Below are 16,879 nucleotides of genomic sequence, written 5' to 3'. Positions count from 1 at the left end.
CACCAAATTGGTCAGACAGGATTCCTCCTTAGTGAAGCCATGCTGGCTGTCAAAAGCCACCTCATTGTGTTTCCTGTGCCTCTCAGCATGCTTTCCAGGAGAATCTGCTCCAGGATTTTGCCAGGCACAGAGGTGCCGAGGTGAGCAGCTTCAGAGAGGAGCCTCCATTGCGGAGCGAAGGGAAGCCCCTCTTGCAGGCGCCTCAGCTCTGAGCGGCGAGACCCATCAAGGGAGCCCCGAGCCCTCGCCAGGCCTTGCCCAGGTGCCGGGAGCTCCGCTGAGGCGGGCAGGGACTCACAGGGGGCGGTTCCAGGAGGGACGGCGCCGGCCTGAGAGGGTAAAACCAGCCCCAGGGAGCGCGGCGAGCAGGGTGCGGTGCAGCAGCTGGCGGCGAGCGGGTGAGGCTGGTGGTGAGCGGGTGAGACTGGTGGTGAGCGGGTGAGACTGGTGGTGAGCGCTCGCCTCAGGCCCGGGCCCGACCTGGGAGCTCTGCTCTGGCTGCCCCGGCGGTGTCAGCGTCGGCACCAGACAGAGCCGGTGCGAGGGGAGGCTGCAGCGCTGAGCTCGGCGTGTAGAGAGTACCTGCACTGCTCTGGTGAGGGAAAGGTGCACAATGGGCAGGGCTGCACTCGGTGCTCCCTGATGGAGGCCCTCCTGCAGCAGGTGGCTGAGCTGCAGGACGCTGTCAATAGGCTGAAAGATGTCAGGGAAGCTGAGAGGGAGCAGCAAAAAAAAGGAGGAAGAGGACTATCAACAGCAAGGGGTTTCCTCCAAAATCTGACACCCCCACCCAGGAACGCTCTGCAGCTCTGCGGGGAGCTGACAAAGACATGCACACTGCACCAAATGACCAACCCCTGATGCACCAGTGAAGAGAATCATTACTGGTGCCTCCAGGAGAAAGCAGCAGGTCTTAGTAGTTGGTGACTCTCCTTTTGAAGGGCACAGATGCACCCATCTGTCTGCCTGACCGGGTGTCAGGGAGGTGTGTTGCCTACTGGGGGCTCGGATCAGGGATGTTGCTGGGAGGATGCCTGCTCTACTGAGTCCCACTGGCTCTTTAGGAAAGACAGGCCAGGCAGATGGGAAGGAGAATTATCCATTTATGTCAGTGATAGGCTGGAGAGTATGGAACTCTATCTGTGGACTGGCAATCAGTCAACAGAGTTTGTGGGTCAGGGTCAAAGGGAGAGCAGTGATGGGGACATTAATGTGTGGAATCTGTTACAGGTTGCCTGATCAGGAGGGGTCTGTGGGTGAAGCTCCCTATAGACAGATAGGAACAGCCTCACACTCACAGGCCCTTGTCCTCATGGGGGACTTCAACCACCCTGATGTCTGTTGGATGGACGGTACAGCCCGGCACAAACAATCCAGGAGGTTCCTCAATTGTGTGGACGACAACTTCCTTCTGCAAGTAATAGAGGAGCCGACAACGAGAGGTGCCATGCTTACCTTGTGCTCACCAACAAAGAAGGGCTCGTTGGAAATGTGACACTCCAGGGCAGCCTTGGTTGTAGCAATCATGAGATGGTTGAGTTCGAGATCCTCAGGACAGTGAGAAGAGTGTGCAGCAAGCTCACTGCCCTGGACTTCAAGAGAGCAGACTTTGGCCTCTTCAGGAACCTGCTTAGTAAGGTTTCATGGGATATAGCCCTAGAGGGCAGGGGGGCCCAAGACTCTTGGTTGACATTCAATGATCACCTGCTCCAAGCTCAGGAGTGCTGCGTCCCAGCTAGAAGGAAGAGCAGGAGGGCCAGGAGACCTCCTTGGATGGATAAGGAGCTGCTGAGGAAAATTCAAAGGCAGAAGCAAGGAAAGGCGGCCTGGGAAGAGTACAGGGATGTTGTCCTGGAAGCTAGGGACCAGGTCAGGAAAGCTAAGGCCCAGTTAGAATTAAATCTGGCAAGGGATGTGAAAGATAACAGGACGGGCTTCTATAGGTATGTAGCAAACAAAAGACAGACTAGGGATAATGTGGGCCTTCTCCAGAAGCTATTAGGAGAACTGGCGAGCCTGGCTTTGGAGAAAGCTGAGGATCACAATAACTTCTTTGCCCCAGTCTTCACTGGCAAGTGCTCTGCCCACACTGCCAAAGTCTTGGAAGGCAGATGCAGGGACTGTGAGAATGAAGACCTTAGGCCCTATGTAGGAGAGGATGAGGTTTAAGATCATCTTAAGAACCTGAATGTGCACAAGTCCATGGGACCTGATGAAATCCATCCGCAGGTCCTGAAGGAGCTGGTGAATGAAGTTGCTAAGCTGCTGACCATCATATTTGAAAAATATTCCTGACAACTGGAAAAAGGGAAATATAACCCCCATTTTCAAGAAGGGGAAAATGGATGACCCAGGGAATTACAGACCAGTCAGTCTCACCTCTGTGCCTCGCAAAATCTTGGAGCAGATTCTCCTGGAAGGCATGCTAAGGCACATGAAAATCAACAAGGTGCTTGGTGACAGCCAGCATGGCTTCACTAAGGGGAAATCCTGCCTGACCAATTTGGTGGTCTTTTATGATGGGGCTACAGAACTGATGGACAGGGGTAGAGCAGTTGATGTCATCTACCTGGACTTGTGCAAAGTGTTCGACACTGTCCCACACGACATCCTTGTCTCTAAATTGGAGAGACATCAATTTGATGAATGGACCACTTGGTGGATAAAGAACTGGCTGGAGGGCCGCACGCAAAGAGTTGTGGTCAATGGCTCAATGTACAGCTGGAGACCAGTAACGAGTGGTGTCCCTCAGGGATCAGTGTTGGGACTGGTCTTGTTCAACATCTTTGTCGCTGACATGGACAGTGGGATTGAGTGCGCCCTCAGCAAGTTTGCCGATGACACCAAGCTGTGTGGTTCGGTTGATACGCTGGAGGGAAGGAATGCCATCCAGAGGGACCTTGACACGCTTGTGAGGTGGGCTGATGCCAACCTCATGAAGTTTAACCATGCCAAGTGCAAGGTCCTACACCTGGGTTGGAGCAATCCCAGACACAGCTACAGGCTGGGCAGAGAAGAGATTCAGAGCAGCCCTGCAGAGAAGGACTTGGGGGTGTTGGTCGATGAGAAAATGAACGTGAGCCGGTTTCAGTGTGCGCTTGCAGCCCAGAAAGCCAACCCTATCCTGGGCTGCAGCAAAAGGAGTGTGACCAGCAGGTCAAAGGACGTGGTCCTGCCCCTCTACTCTGCTCTTGTGAGATCTCACTTGGAGTATTGTGTACAGTTCTGGTGTCCTCAACATAAAAAGGACATGGAACTGTTGGAGCAAGTCCGGAGGAGGGCCACAAGGATGATCAGGGGACTGGAACACCTCCCATATGAAGACAGGCTGAGAAAATTGGGGCTGTTCAGCCTGGAGAAGAGAAGGCTGCTTGGAGACCTCATAGCAGCCTTCCAGTATCTGAAGGGGGCCTATAGGGATGCTGGGGAGGGACTCTTCATTAGGGACTGTAGTGACAGGAAAAGGGGGAATGGGTTTAAACTTGAACAGGGGAAGATATAGCAGAGTTAGATACAAGGAAAAAGTTCTTTACTGTAGGGGTGGTGAAGCACTGGAATAGGTTGCCCAAGGATGTTGTGAATGCTCCATCCCTGGCAGTGTTCATGGCCGGGTTGGACAGAACTGGGGGACATGGTTTAGTGTGAGGCATCCTTGCCCATGGCACGGGGATTGGAACTAGATGATCTTAAGGTCATTTCCAACCGTAAGTATTCCCTGATTCTATGGTTTTAGCAATTTGGTCAGTTTTGTCTTGCTTCAGGAATATGAGAACCCTGAGTCTGAGGATTCATGCATATTAAGTGATGTCCCAAGCTCCCATAATTATATACTTTATATGTATATCTACCTGTGAGTGTAGAGTTGTGTCTTGCTTGGAGCAGACAAGTGTTTGCAACACAGTGTTTAAGCTTGCAGGCAAAGCTTCCCAACTATGCCCAGGAACACCTAAAAGAAACACATTTGTCCATGCTTAGACAAGCACGTACTAGTAGGCCAAGATTCAGCCTCACTCCTACTTGCTGCATCCTATGTTTTTAGTTGTTTATCCTGTGAGAAGATCAAAGCCAAGGTTTTATCAAGTTCTGGTCTCTAACGCATCATTCAGTGCTCACTTAGGAGTGTGCACAAAGTGTCTCTGTGGTCCTTTGTGCAAGCAGCACCAGAGATGTAAAGAGGCATGGGGAAAATGCAGCTAATACTGATTTGGTGAATATTTCATCAGGGCCTCACACAAATCCCACGCTCAAATGTGACACAGAGGTAAGGAAACAAACCAACCAGCTGGAGGCCCTCCAAGTTGGTAACTATTTCTGCTCATTTTTTCAGGTTTATCTACCTTGCTGAGTGCTTCTGTAAAGTTCTGTCATGTCAATATTTCATTTGGAGAAGAGAAATTCAGTTCAATTGAGTAATTGAGAGAAGCATCTGGGCCAGATGCACTCTTTAGTTTTGAGTAATGTCGCTTTTACCAGTAGCCTTGGGTCCTGAGGCACAAGTAATGAGAGGTCCAGGAGAGTGGAAGGTACAGTAGATAACAGCAAGATTCCACAGACAACATCTTCTTGATATAAGTGAAGTAAATACAGTTAAAGCCTATTTATAGCAAACTGCAAAGATCTGTCAGGCTGCACTCTGAGGCTTGTGCAATGTTTGCACGATGCCAGCATAGGAAAGACTGGTTTTCTGTTATTTTGGTTTCTGTTATTTCCAGTATCATCCCCAGTAGTGTTCCGTACCTCTCTTCAGACCTGCATGTGCTGTGGGAATAACGTTCATGAACTGTACCTCTTTTCTGTCATGCCGTCTCAAGGTATGCCTGAGCCGCCTAGGCATGGCAGTCCCTCCAAGTAGCCCAAGCAAAAGAAGTGTTCCTGGCATGTGTTTGCTCTGACTGCCTTAGGGGCACAGGAGGAAGGAAAAAGGATCAACCACCTCATGGAACAGCTTATGTAAGAGGATTACTGGGAGATAGAGAAGGGAAAGAAGGAAGGGCTGGATGAAGAAACTGGTGGAAAGCTGTTGAATGTCATAACATTAAGAGCAGCATTTCTAACTTCTGGGAACAAAGCCATCTCACATTCTCAGATGTGTGTTTGGTATGTATTAGACAAGGTTATGCCATGCTTTTAAAGTGTTGGTTTAAGAAGATGCTTTTCAAAGATAAGCCACCTAAAAATACAAAGAATTGAAGGAAAAAATGAAAGTTCTCATTTATTTCTAAACACTTGTGAGAACTACATGCCCAGAATAAGCATCTCGTGAGTCAGGACAGTTACTCCTGGACAAGTTGAGACCTCAGGCTTTCATCACAGACTGCTCTTCTCTGCTTCTATATTGTTCTGAGCAGGCTGTCACTAACTCCCAATCACAACAGCATCTGATTCATCCTTTTTCACACACAGCAGTGGGAACATAAAAGAGATTGTTAGTTTTCCAGGCACAGTTTCTGTTCACTGGCTTTGACTTATACAGAAAATAGCACCTACCATTTCATTAACCAGCTCTAAACCCCAAGGACTTCTTAAAAAACAACTAACCAAACTCCAAAGGATAAGTGTACACCAAATTGGCAACCCCACACTTGTTAATGAGCCAAAACACAGTGTAAGCCACATTCACATGCAAACACAAAGTTTTCCTTCAACTCCTCTTCAATTCAAAATGGAATGCAAGCAGTCAAATATCTGACAAAAGGCCATTTTTGCCTCTATCAATCTGTGCTTTCAGAAATCACAAAGCTTCAAAACAAATGTATAAATGAAACTATGAAAAAAAACTATGAGGACTTACAGGTACTGGCAAAATACACTTGAATATCTATTGATACACTGCCTTTCCTTCACTTTGTACCTTGCTGACTTGTCACCCTTTTCCACAGAAGGACATGTCCAACCTCATTCAAGCAACCTTGGTGGACTACAGCTCTCCCTGCCTACGCAGTCCTGAGCCATGACACAGCTGTGGGATGATGAGGAGCTCTTCAGCTGTAACTGTCTGTCCTGGGTCCAGCAGTAGCAGTTATTTTTCTCCTTAGTAACTGGTGCAGTGCTGTGGTTTTGACTTTCAGCCTGGGAACAGTGCTGATAACACCGGTGTTCTTAGTTGCTGCTCAGTAATGTTTACTCTGACCAAGAACTTTCTGAGTCTCATGCTCTGCCAGGGAGGAGGGGAAGCTGGGAGAAAGCAGAGACAGGACACCTGACCCAAACTAGCCAAAGGGGTATTCCATACCACAGCACATCACGCCCAGTATATAAACTGGGGGCAGTTACTCAGAAGGGCTAGATGGCTGCTCGAGTCAGGCTGGGTATCGGTTGGCAGATGGTGAGTGGTTGTATTCTCTTCCCTTGTTATTTCCCTTATCATTATCCGTGATCTGCTCTTTGCTGATGATGCCGCCCTTGTTGCCCACACAGAAGCAGCTCTGCAGCGTTTAACATCTTGCTTTGCGGAGGCGGCTGAGGTTTTTGGGCTGGAAGTCAGCTTGAAGAAGACAGTAGTCCTCTACCAACCTGCACCGCGAGAAGATTATCGCCATCCCCATATTACCATCGGCAAGTCAGACCTTAAGACAGTTCAGCAGTTCAGCTATCTGGGAAGCATCATTTCCTCGGATGCCACGATCGACAAAGAGATAGACAACAGAATAGCAAAGGCATATAGAGCCTTTGGAAAACTCCATAAAAGAGTCTGGTGTAATAAACACCTGAAGAAAAGTACAAAGGTCAGTGTCTACAGAGCCATTGTATTGTCTACTCTTTTATATGGGTCTGAATCATGGGTCATCTACCGTCATCACCTGCGACTCCTGGAACGCTTTCATCAGCGCTGCCTCCGTACAATTCTAAACATCCATTGGACTGACTATGTGTCTAATGTCACTGTCCTCGAACAGGCAGGGGTCACCAGCATCGAGGCCATATTGCTGAAATTGCAGCTGCGCTGGGCAGGGCACGTCTCTAGAATGAAGGATCACCGCCTCCCCAAGATCGTGGTTTACGGTGAACTTGCCACTGGTAGCCGCAAGAGAGGTGCCCCAAAGAAGAGATATAAGGACTCCCTGAAACAATACCTTAGCCTTGGCCATATTGACTACCATCAGTGGTCCACCTTGGCATACAGTCGGGAGACTTGGAGGCACACCATACATAATGCCGCTGACTCCTTTGAGAGTTCATGAAGAACTAGTCTCGAGGAGAAAAGACAACGCAGAAAGGATCGCACCCTACCTATACCACCCAAGGAGACCTTCTGCTTTTTGTAGCCGGATTTGCCTATCCCACATTGGCCTTCTTAGCCATCAGCGCGCTTGTAGTAAGCGTGGGTAAAAGCCCTTCCCAAATCTTCGTTCGCAAAGTCAAGCCATGATGATGATTATAGGTGGTAGCAGTAGTGGTTTTGTGTTATACCTTAATTACTAGACTGTTCTTATCTCAACCCGTGGGAGTTACATTCTTTCCATTCTCCTTCCCATCCCTGCAGGAGCAGGGGGAGTGAGCGAGTGGCTGCGTGGCTCTGGGTTGCTGGCTGGGCTTAAACCATGGCACTGTCATACAACGCAGATGGTGCCATACCCCCTGATCTTGCTTCTGGTGCCCCTAAATCCACATCTCCTCCAGCTCCTACTCTGTAGGGTTAATACCACCACTCTCACCCACCCCGGACTGCTGAAGGCTCTGGTGACCTGGGCACCAGGGGTAAGTGAATAGCTAGGCAATCGGCTGAGACAGTGTATGCTTCAAATCTGACATAGTCTGTGGGCTTGATATCACAGTGACAATCTCACAAATGGCCCTGGAGCAATGCAATCAAGCAGAAGAGAATCAGCAGATACTTGTATGACACACAGCCACGGTCTGGAGAGAAGGTCAGATGGAAGGGAGAGGATTCAGGGAGTTTTCTTAAGCACAGGAAATGGATCTACAACAGTTCAAGAGCAAGCTAATTTCTAAACGAGTAGTCAAAATTTACATTTTTACCTTCCAAGACTTCTAAAAACATCATTGTAAGAGACCGTCATCACTAAAACAACCAGCAGCCATTAAGGACACCAAAATCTTCCCCTTTTCTGAAAGGCACTGCTGTTTCCACACACATTTGTCAAGTCGTATTTGTTCTGCTGTTGTCTCATGCTGGACAGCAATACAGTAAACACCAGTCAAATGATTCACTTGGATAACACTTGCAATCAAAGTTTCGCTTAGAATATGTAACTAAAGCCCACACGGGCTTGTGTACAGAAGTCTCTTCACATGGATGTTTTATTGGCCAAGTACTGTATTGCCATCTACCGGAGAGTGAAGAAATAAAATCCAGTAAAGGGATCTTGCGTAGTAAAGGAACTCTGCTTCCTGTGCATTTTTGGCTTTAAATTTCCCTGTCTCTATACAATTAGTCTAAGACTCTGATGGCATATAAAATTGTTCTCTGTATGCTAAAGAGTTTGTAGTCTTCACTGTCTTCAAAGTTAAGCCACATAAATATCACTTTTAGAGTGAGACAGGTTAAATACTGTAGATAAACGTTTCTTCAAAATGAGCTCATGTGGTCCCTGTAGAGCTGGAACTACTAGATAAGCAGCCAGAAAAAATTTTGCTAAGGATTAAAGCTTTCTTAGTCCTGAACTTCTGTATTTGTTTGACCTTTGTGGTCTAACAGTTGTAAAAACGGCTAATAAATGGCTAAATAATATTACTCCTGAGATAAAATTACTACCAACAGAATTTATGCCAAAGGCAAATTAAAACAAAATATGTAAAACTTTCTCCCTCTTTCCATCTTCTTTGGCCTGTGAAATGAATCTGTGTTACTGTACTTATTGATATACAGTAATCTCTTCCTGCCTTCCAATCTTTTTTAAGTCCATAAAGTTTTATGTTCATAGAACATAGGGAGAAGAAGAAGAATCAAAATTGCTGGTACAGCCTTAACTCACCCTGCCAAGTCCTCTGCAACTGCCTTTGATGAGCTGAAAGTATTCCATACAGGATGCTCCTCTTGATTGCTGCAGAACGTGACTTTCCATTAAGAGACTGTCCAGGTGGCAGGTTTAAAAGAAGTGACAAAATATAATCCTATAGGCCTGCATTAGTGGGGAAGTTTGAGGCAGATAAGTGCAGTATCAGAAAGGGAGGGTTTGTGGCTGTGTCAGCTGGGGCTGGTTTGAGTCAAGGCCCTAATACAGAAAGTATTTTTTAAAAAAGATACTTTGTTTAAAAAGACAGATAAAGATTACTCAAAGGTTGGCTGTGTCGCAAGAGGAACGTGCTCCAGCCACCACAGCTCTCCCGAGTCCTGCCCACCTGCACCCCTGCCTCCTCCCCATCTTCCTTTACATCTGTCCTGTGCCAGTCCCATATTTTCACTCACCCTTTTCTCCTCCTCATCTCTCCTTGCTTGCCTTGCCATTGTATCATTTCTGAGGTGCTTGTTTCTATCTATTCTTCTCTGCTGAATACCACAGCTGTAAGTATGTCACTCAAGACAACTTACTCATTGCTGCTGAGACTCAGCTGGTGCAGCAGAAAAAAAGGCTTTTTGGTTAGGGAACATCCCATTCAGTTCCTACAGCATTACAGCAAATCTGCTGAACAGACATGCATGGTGCACAGTGACTTCAGCCAGCATCAAGGCTCGCTTCAAGCTGGACCTTTTTGGGTATGAAGTAATAAAATCATCTCATCGTTTAACTGTTGCATATCAGCAAGTTAACAAAAATCACAGAAGTGACGAGACCCAGACTTTGCCAATAGCTGTGATCCTAAAGCAGTGAGGCAGCACATGCCCAAGGGCAGAAGAATAATAAGTACAATGGAGGGGTTGTTCTTATCAGTTTGTTTTTGGTTTTTTTTCCATAAATGGTTGAATGATTTTTTTCGTAGTGGAGAAAAGATCAGTTCTCAGTCCCCATGGCTGGCACTAGTATTTATCAGTATAGTGTTTATCACATCAATTTTGGGGGTTTCTTTCTCAGGAGAAAGGATATTTCTGCTAATCTCCTTTCCTTGAAAACAAAGAACATTGGTTTCATTCTCTGTGTCTCATACAGGGCATGCTGTATATCTCTGAAGAAAATCTACCACACCATCTGACATTGTTCATATTCCATTTTGTAGCAACCCTTAAGACAGAGGCCAGTCTCAGCGCTAAGTAACATATGACTGGGAGGTAAATACAATCACTTTGCTACAGGTACAGTTATCCTTCAAGCTTCGAGTCAGGAGATCACTCTATTGGTTCAATTTTCTGTGCAGCAGTTTGGCCATTTTTCCATTTTGACGAGGCTATATTTCTTGAAAACAAAGAGAAAAAGCCAAGCAGGGTGGGGAGCTGGGGATGTTTCCAAGCAGAGCTCTGAGAGACAGTGTGCAGGAGACACAAACTTCAGAAATAATAGTATATTTGTTTCATCCAATAAATATTCTGTGTTGCATTAAAAGAAAAAGCTCTGTGATTCGCTGCCATTCAGAAACATTCCATGTAGCTCTGTGCCATGCCATTTTATCTGCTTCTTGTAGCTCCTACAGGAACCAGTACCACATGCAGCCCTACAGTGCCACCACCTGCACCATGTGGGTGCCACCACAACTCCCTCTTGCTTGAGTGGGTTTACATGTTTGTCGTGGTTTAAACCCAGAAGACAGCTCATGCACTCCTTCCCAGTGAGTGGTGTTGGGCTGGAAGCAGTCAAGGCCCACGTTCCCCCCGCCCCGGGGACTCCCCCTCTTCCCCACTCCCGGAGGGATGGGGAGGAGAATCGAAAGAATGCAACTCCCACGGGTTGAGATCAGAACAGTCCAGCAGCCAGTGTACAACACAAATCACCACCGCTACCACCACTAACAACAATGATAAGAGATAATAGCAAGGGAAAAGAGTACAATACCACCCGCCGAACAACGAGTCCTACCCAGAAGACCCCGTGTCCTTCTGCGTAACTCTCAGTTACCTCCTGGGCATTACGTGCTGTGGTATGGAATACCTCTTTGGTCAGTTTGGGTCAGGTGTCCTGTCTCTCCTTCCTCACAGCTTCCCCTCCTTCCTGGCAGAGCATGAGGCTCACAAAGTCCTTGGCCAAACCAAAACATCATTGTTATCAGCTCTGTTCCAAGCCGAAAGTCAAAACATAACAGTGCACCAGCTACCAAGAAGGAGAAAAATGACTGCTACTGCTAAACCCAGGACAATGTTTCTCTACATTTTACCTACTGGATGTCATTGCAGTCACTGCTATCAAATAAAGCAGTGACAGAATTGTATGCTGTACAAGATGAGGGCAGGGATGGTCAGTGCAGCACATTTCCTATGAAGAGAGATTAAATAGCTCTGAGGTCCCAAGGCAGAGACTGAGGTAGGATAGGATGAAGGACAGTGAAATGATATTGGCCAGAATGGAGAACAGGTTGTTCAGGGACTTCACAACACAGTGAACCACTGATATTAAGTCAACAAAAGGAAATAATTGTTCACGACTGTGTGGTTAAATTGTGGTATTCCTTACAGCAAGCTACTTCAGATGCCACAAAAATTAAGGAATTGGAGAGACTGTGGAATATAGCTTCATTTATGCCTGCTAAAATGATTATGGTGTGACTGCAGGCTTTAGATCAGGACACATTTAAACCACAGAGAGCTGGAAGAGTGTACAGGGGAAAAGGTGTCACTCTTTCCACAAACATAGTTTAGGATGCATCTGGAGGAAAGATAAAATAATGAGATGAAGAAATCCTTACTCCGACCTAATACTACTGTTCCTACACTAATGTATTTGGGAGACTTACTGATAGCCTAGAAGGTGCAGCAGCTGGAATGTGCAGCTAGTGCTTTCCTCCTTGTATCTCATTTTTTCCATGGTCCAGACTAGAGGTAACAGTATAGATTTAGCCATAGTGGTCAAGTATAAGATCGCTTTTCTTTTGGCTAAGAGGAATCTGCAGTACCTCAAACCCCAGTTAAATTGCCCAGAAGCCTGTGAGAATTCAAATGAAATAGGAAAAGGCCTTTCAATTAAAAACTGAGTAGCTTACTACTGTGTTATTCCACAGGACTTCTCAAACTTCAGAGGACTTCTCAAACTTCAACTGATGCCAACAGCAGCAACTAGGGAATGATCTCTCCTGACTGACACTCTGTTTTCATACACAGTTTATGGAGCTTAGTTAATGTGTCGCCCTAAACAGTTGCTGCTTTTCTCTTTCTGTATGATAATGAATCTTGTGACAAAGCCAAAAGTACCTGATGAGAAGGAAAGGAAACAGAAATGTTTTCGTTGCAAAGATCACCACAGGGAGACATGGGTGATTTAAGCACCTGTGCAGTGAGTAACACAAATGTGGCTCATACACTATTTTGCCCTCCCATCCTTTCTTTTCTGCTTATTACTAACACCTCAAAGAGCAGGAAGCAGGGAAACTATCCATCCCATTTAGTCTAGACAAACTCCAGACATCTATTTTCTCGCTGTTATTCCAATTACTAATTGTTTAGGGTCGAAGCGACCGCACAAACCAGAGAAAAACTGCAGCAGCCACTGCTAGAACTTGGGTACCTGGGAGAGGCTGGAGGCTGCCATTGCAGGGGTGTAGGAGCCTGGTGGATCACCCCCAGGGCTGGCAGCCACCCCAGAGTGCTCAGTGGCCTGTCCTCCAGCAAGTCCTCCCAGCACAGACCCCTCTGGACTCTGCTTTACTGCCCTTCTCACTAAATAAATGGCTGTTCACGATCCACAAAGCCCACGTTCACTGGCTGTAGCCTGTGCATTGAAGTCTGCTCCCTGCCACTGTTTTCTATGGGAAAGTGGTGAAAAATCCCTCCGTCAGTGTCAGGTTTTTCCAGGAATAGGGCCTGTTGTGCTAAGTATGTGCACATGAGGGAGCTTTCCAAGCTTGAGCAATCCATCTGGCAGCAGTATGCAATGCTATAAGATTTGTTTCTGCAGAACAGGATCAAGAGCTGATTTAATTGCATTAGTCACCAAGCAGCAGTACCGCTGATCTTGGACCCAGAGTGCTGGCTGTCCAGCAAGTCTCATGGTTATTTTAACTCTGTTTGTTTGACCTTTTCAGTGGTCTGGACCCCTTGAGGAGCTGGAGAATGCTTAATCCCACCGCTGCTGCCTCTGAAATGAAGAGTGGCTAGGGCCAAGCGTTAGCTAAATAGGATGCACAGGCTGAGTAACGGTTCATCTTCACGGGGGAAATGTCTGACTCTTACTGACTGACTTTAAAGAAACCATTTTTTAAATGGTGTCTGAATTTGATGGGAAGGAAAGAAATGAATGAAGCTTGTTGCTGTTTATTGCTCTGCAGATCATTAAATATTTCTTCCTTTATTAGCTGTGAGATTTCATCATGGGCAGAACCAAATACAGATCTGCAGAACAGAACCAAAATCTGACATTTAGACCCAGAACCACTTTTTTTCTCAAAGTTTGTGGGTGTTTGCCTCATGTTACCACTGATTCAAGCAGGATGAAAAGAAAGAAGCTGAAAAAGTTATGTCCTAAGAGAAAGTTTTCAAGGTCCAACAGGGCTCTCTCTTTCAGCTATATATAACACTGTTACTTGCTGCAATTCCTATTGCTGTAGATAAAGTATTGCACAAGTTTAAGTAAGTCTCCAAATAATATTTCTAAAGAGCTGTTTACTTCCAGATCATTATTTTTTTAACCTCTTGAGCCAAACTCTCTGAAACTGCACAGCATCTGGGAAGGAAATCATTGCTCAAATTGCCCATGTCAGGACAGACGCCAGACAAACTGCTCCATAGCAGTGATAGCTCACTCATTGCTGTCTGAACAACACACTTGTGTCTTGGAGTCCTGCATTCTTCAGCTTTCAGGAGAACACTTGTCAAAGCTGAACTGACACAACAATCTGTACATGAGGAGCCATAACACAACTTGCCTTCGACTCCTCTCATGCTAGATTACTCCTGCATGGTAGATTCTGAAAGAAGAGAAAGGCTAGAAGGAATTTTGCACCAAATAATCTGTAAAACTGTAATACTAACAGACGAGTCATACAGAAATAAGGATGAAATACATAAAATTTATTATATGATCCCTACTATTATGGAGCTCCATACCCTATGGTGTCTGAAAGACCTCAGAAAAAAAACATACACCTGATAGCCACATGCAGTTGAATTGTAAGAAGCTACCAAAAGAATCATATATCTGGTTTAATAATCTTTATCTCACAGGCTTTTGGTAAAATTTGACACTGTATTCTTAAAAGATCAGACACCACTGAGTTTTGAGGGTGATAAAGATGATCTAAATGTGCTAACGGGTTATTTGAGCTCACTCCAACACTGAGCTCACAGGGTGAAGCTAATAAAACTGGAATAGTTATCCCTCAGGGCAAGCCTGCTTTTAGCTGGTAGTACTTTACTATTTGAAACTTCCTGATTAACACTTCCTGGGATTCTGTAAATAGCTGGGGAGGAAGACATCTGTGTCCAGATAAAAGACGCTCATGGATTTGCTGTCAGAGATGTGCAGTTCCCAGAGCAGCATTACCAGTGATCCCCATGAGCCAAAGGAGATGACTGTGAAAATGATGTCTCTGGTGACAAAGAGAGTGAGAGGGACAAAGGGACAGGCACACAATAGACCCTGGCTGTGGAGGTCACCTAGGACTCTAGTAGATTATCCAGTGAAATTTTCAATAGCAAGAAAGATAACATGTAAATTCCTCCAGGTTCATTTATGTTCTGTTTTAATCTGACCATCGAGTCAGGACAAGCAGATGTGATTTCAAAATTCATTTTTATGGTGTGAAATTGCTTTACCACATAAAGAGTGGGGAGGGGCTGAGGTTTGGTTTTAGCAGAAAGTTAGCATTTCAGACTACACTTCTTTTCAGCTAACTAAAACATGATAACCTTTCTTCCTCTATTGCCACACAAACATACATGGTATGGCTCCAACTCCATTCTGAAAAGATACTCTGTAAAAAAACATATCCATATTTATTGGTCTCAGTCACTCAAACCTCAGATCTGCTCATTTAAAAGTAAAAAAGATGCTTTTTCTAGCTGCCAGTGCTTAAACTGCACCTGGCTCACAAATCATCTCTCATAGACTTCAGCTGCACCTTAACTGTGCCTGCAAGGCATCTTGCTGGGCTGGGATTATGGATGAGGCAGTCGGTGCCGGCAAGAACACAGACTGTCTTTCACAGCCCTGAGAGAGTGTGCGGGGCTGGCAGCCTTATAAAACATCTTTTTCTACTTCTAAGCTAAATGCATTCGAACTGCTGGTCAGCTGAAGCATTCCAGAAATCACCGGAGGTTCTGCTGAATGCCCCAAGAGCAGAGGTGAGAGATGGTGCACATTAGTAGCATCATATAGTTAATGGAAAAGGTCACTATTCTTCTGTTAATGAGGTGGACCAGCATCTTCACAACATTTCTGGTTTTCTTTCCAACACACTTATTAGGAAGGACAGTGTAGTTATATTACATGAACCACAGAATCCTACTGGAGGGATGAAATGCTCTGCATGGATAGTTTAAGCTACTCTTTTTAAAATGTGGTCCATGAACTTATAATTAGAAGTCATCTCAGGAAACAAATTCTTCATGGCTTTCTAGAGCATCAGGAAAACGTGAGGACCCTGCAGAGCAGCTGTGGGGAGGATGTGCTATCGAGTGAACTGCCAGCCCAGCCCAGCCCAAACACCACCACCCGCTGGTCCTATCGGCAGGAAATGCTCTGCCTCCAGGGAGGCTGGGGTGACACTGAAACCCCCATGGGAAACACCAAGTCCCTGCTGGATGCAGAGAAGCACAAAGCAGTGAGGGGGAAGGCTGAAGCAAACCCCAGGAGCCAAGCAGAAGGGCAACAGTGCAACTGCACCTGTAGCGGGGAGGGGGAGGGAGTATCTTCATTAGTGGGATTAGCCTGTAGGAAACTCAGAGGTTCTGTCAGAAGCAGGGAGGGAGCCTTGTGCTGGTTTTACCAAGGTAAGGTCTCTGCCACTGTTCAAACCTTCAGTCTAAGCTAGTACAGAAGCTGTACAGGAGGGGTCTTTGTTTAGAGGCAGGGGAAATACTGTAAGGGGCGGGGGGGAGAAGAGAGGCAGATACATGATGTATGTAACTCAGAAGCAGCCAGGTCTGGATCATGCTAAATCTTCTCTCCAAACCCAAACGTTCCTCAAGGGTTTACCAACTGCCATGGCCATAGGAGCAATGGTTATCTGTGATCACTTGTATTTCTTGGGAAGCTTTTGCATTTTACCCTTGAAAAAATGAAGCTGTGTTTTGCCAGGAAGCAAAGGCTGAGCCAAGGGAGTGTGTGGGCTGTTGGCTTAATGTGCCTGATGTAACGCGTGCAGAAAGGGTGTGTGAGTTCTCAACCTGTGTCTCCAGAAGGATCATTCCTTTTCTTATTCTCCCTTCTATAGGTTTCCTTCACACTCTGTCCTTAGACTCCTTAAGCAAATGGATTGTCATTCAGCTTTAAAGTCCTTAAGCTAAAATCTTTCACTGTAATTTAGCTCCTTTTGATTGTCTAAGCAGTGGTGGAGAACTCAGCATCTTTCCCTCTCCCTTTGCAACTTGTTATGTATCTCTTGTGTAACTCTCTCAGTGAACTTTGCCTCTTGTCTATGCTCTCTCCTACTGTTTTTAACTTCCAGATCTGCTTTTCCCTTCAATGGCAGTTCTTTCTCATCTATGTATGTGTGACTGCATATACTAGTAATAGGACTCAGTGCTTTGCAACACAAGGCAATTTTCCTTGCATTACAAACATACATAAATGTTCCTATTGTAAACCAGTTTGATCTGTGCTCTCACTTAGGAGAATAATAGGAACCTCTTCTGCTGAGTAACTGCCTATCTATTTTCAAGCAGCCCACTTTAAAAGTT

The 16,879-nt window shown here is 45.9% G+C and overlaps 1 long non-coding RNA gene across 1 annotated transcript; it reads left to right on the top strand.

Annotated features, from left to right (window-relative positions):
• The first annotated feature begins 4,130 nt into the window (after nt 1–4,130).
• On the top strand, nt 4,131–12,402 carry LOC133225827 (uncharacterized). The gene is made up of 4 exons (XR_009729295.1): nt 4,131–4,409; nt 8,863–9,041; nt 10,050–10,168; nt 12,046–12,402. It is a non-coding gene; the product is annotated as an uncharacterized LOC133225827 (long non-coding RNA).
• The last annotated feature ends 4,477 nt before the right edge of the window (nt 12,403–16,879 follow it).

The sequence above is a fragment of the Neopsephotus bourkii genome, unplaced genomic scaffold (assembly GCF_033783945.1).
Source record: "Neopsephotus bourkii isolate Nb327-2 ecotype Australia unplaced genomic scaffold, CSIRO-AGI_Nbou_v1 NB_1767, whole genome shotgun sequence".
Taxonomy (NCBI): domain Eukaryota; kingdom Metazoa; phylum Chordata; class Aves; order Psittaciformes; family Psittacidae; genus Neopsephotus; species Neopsephotus bourkii.
This window is presented reverse-complemented; position numbering and strand designations above follow the sequence as displayed.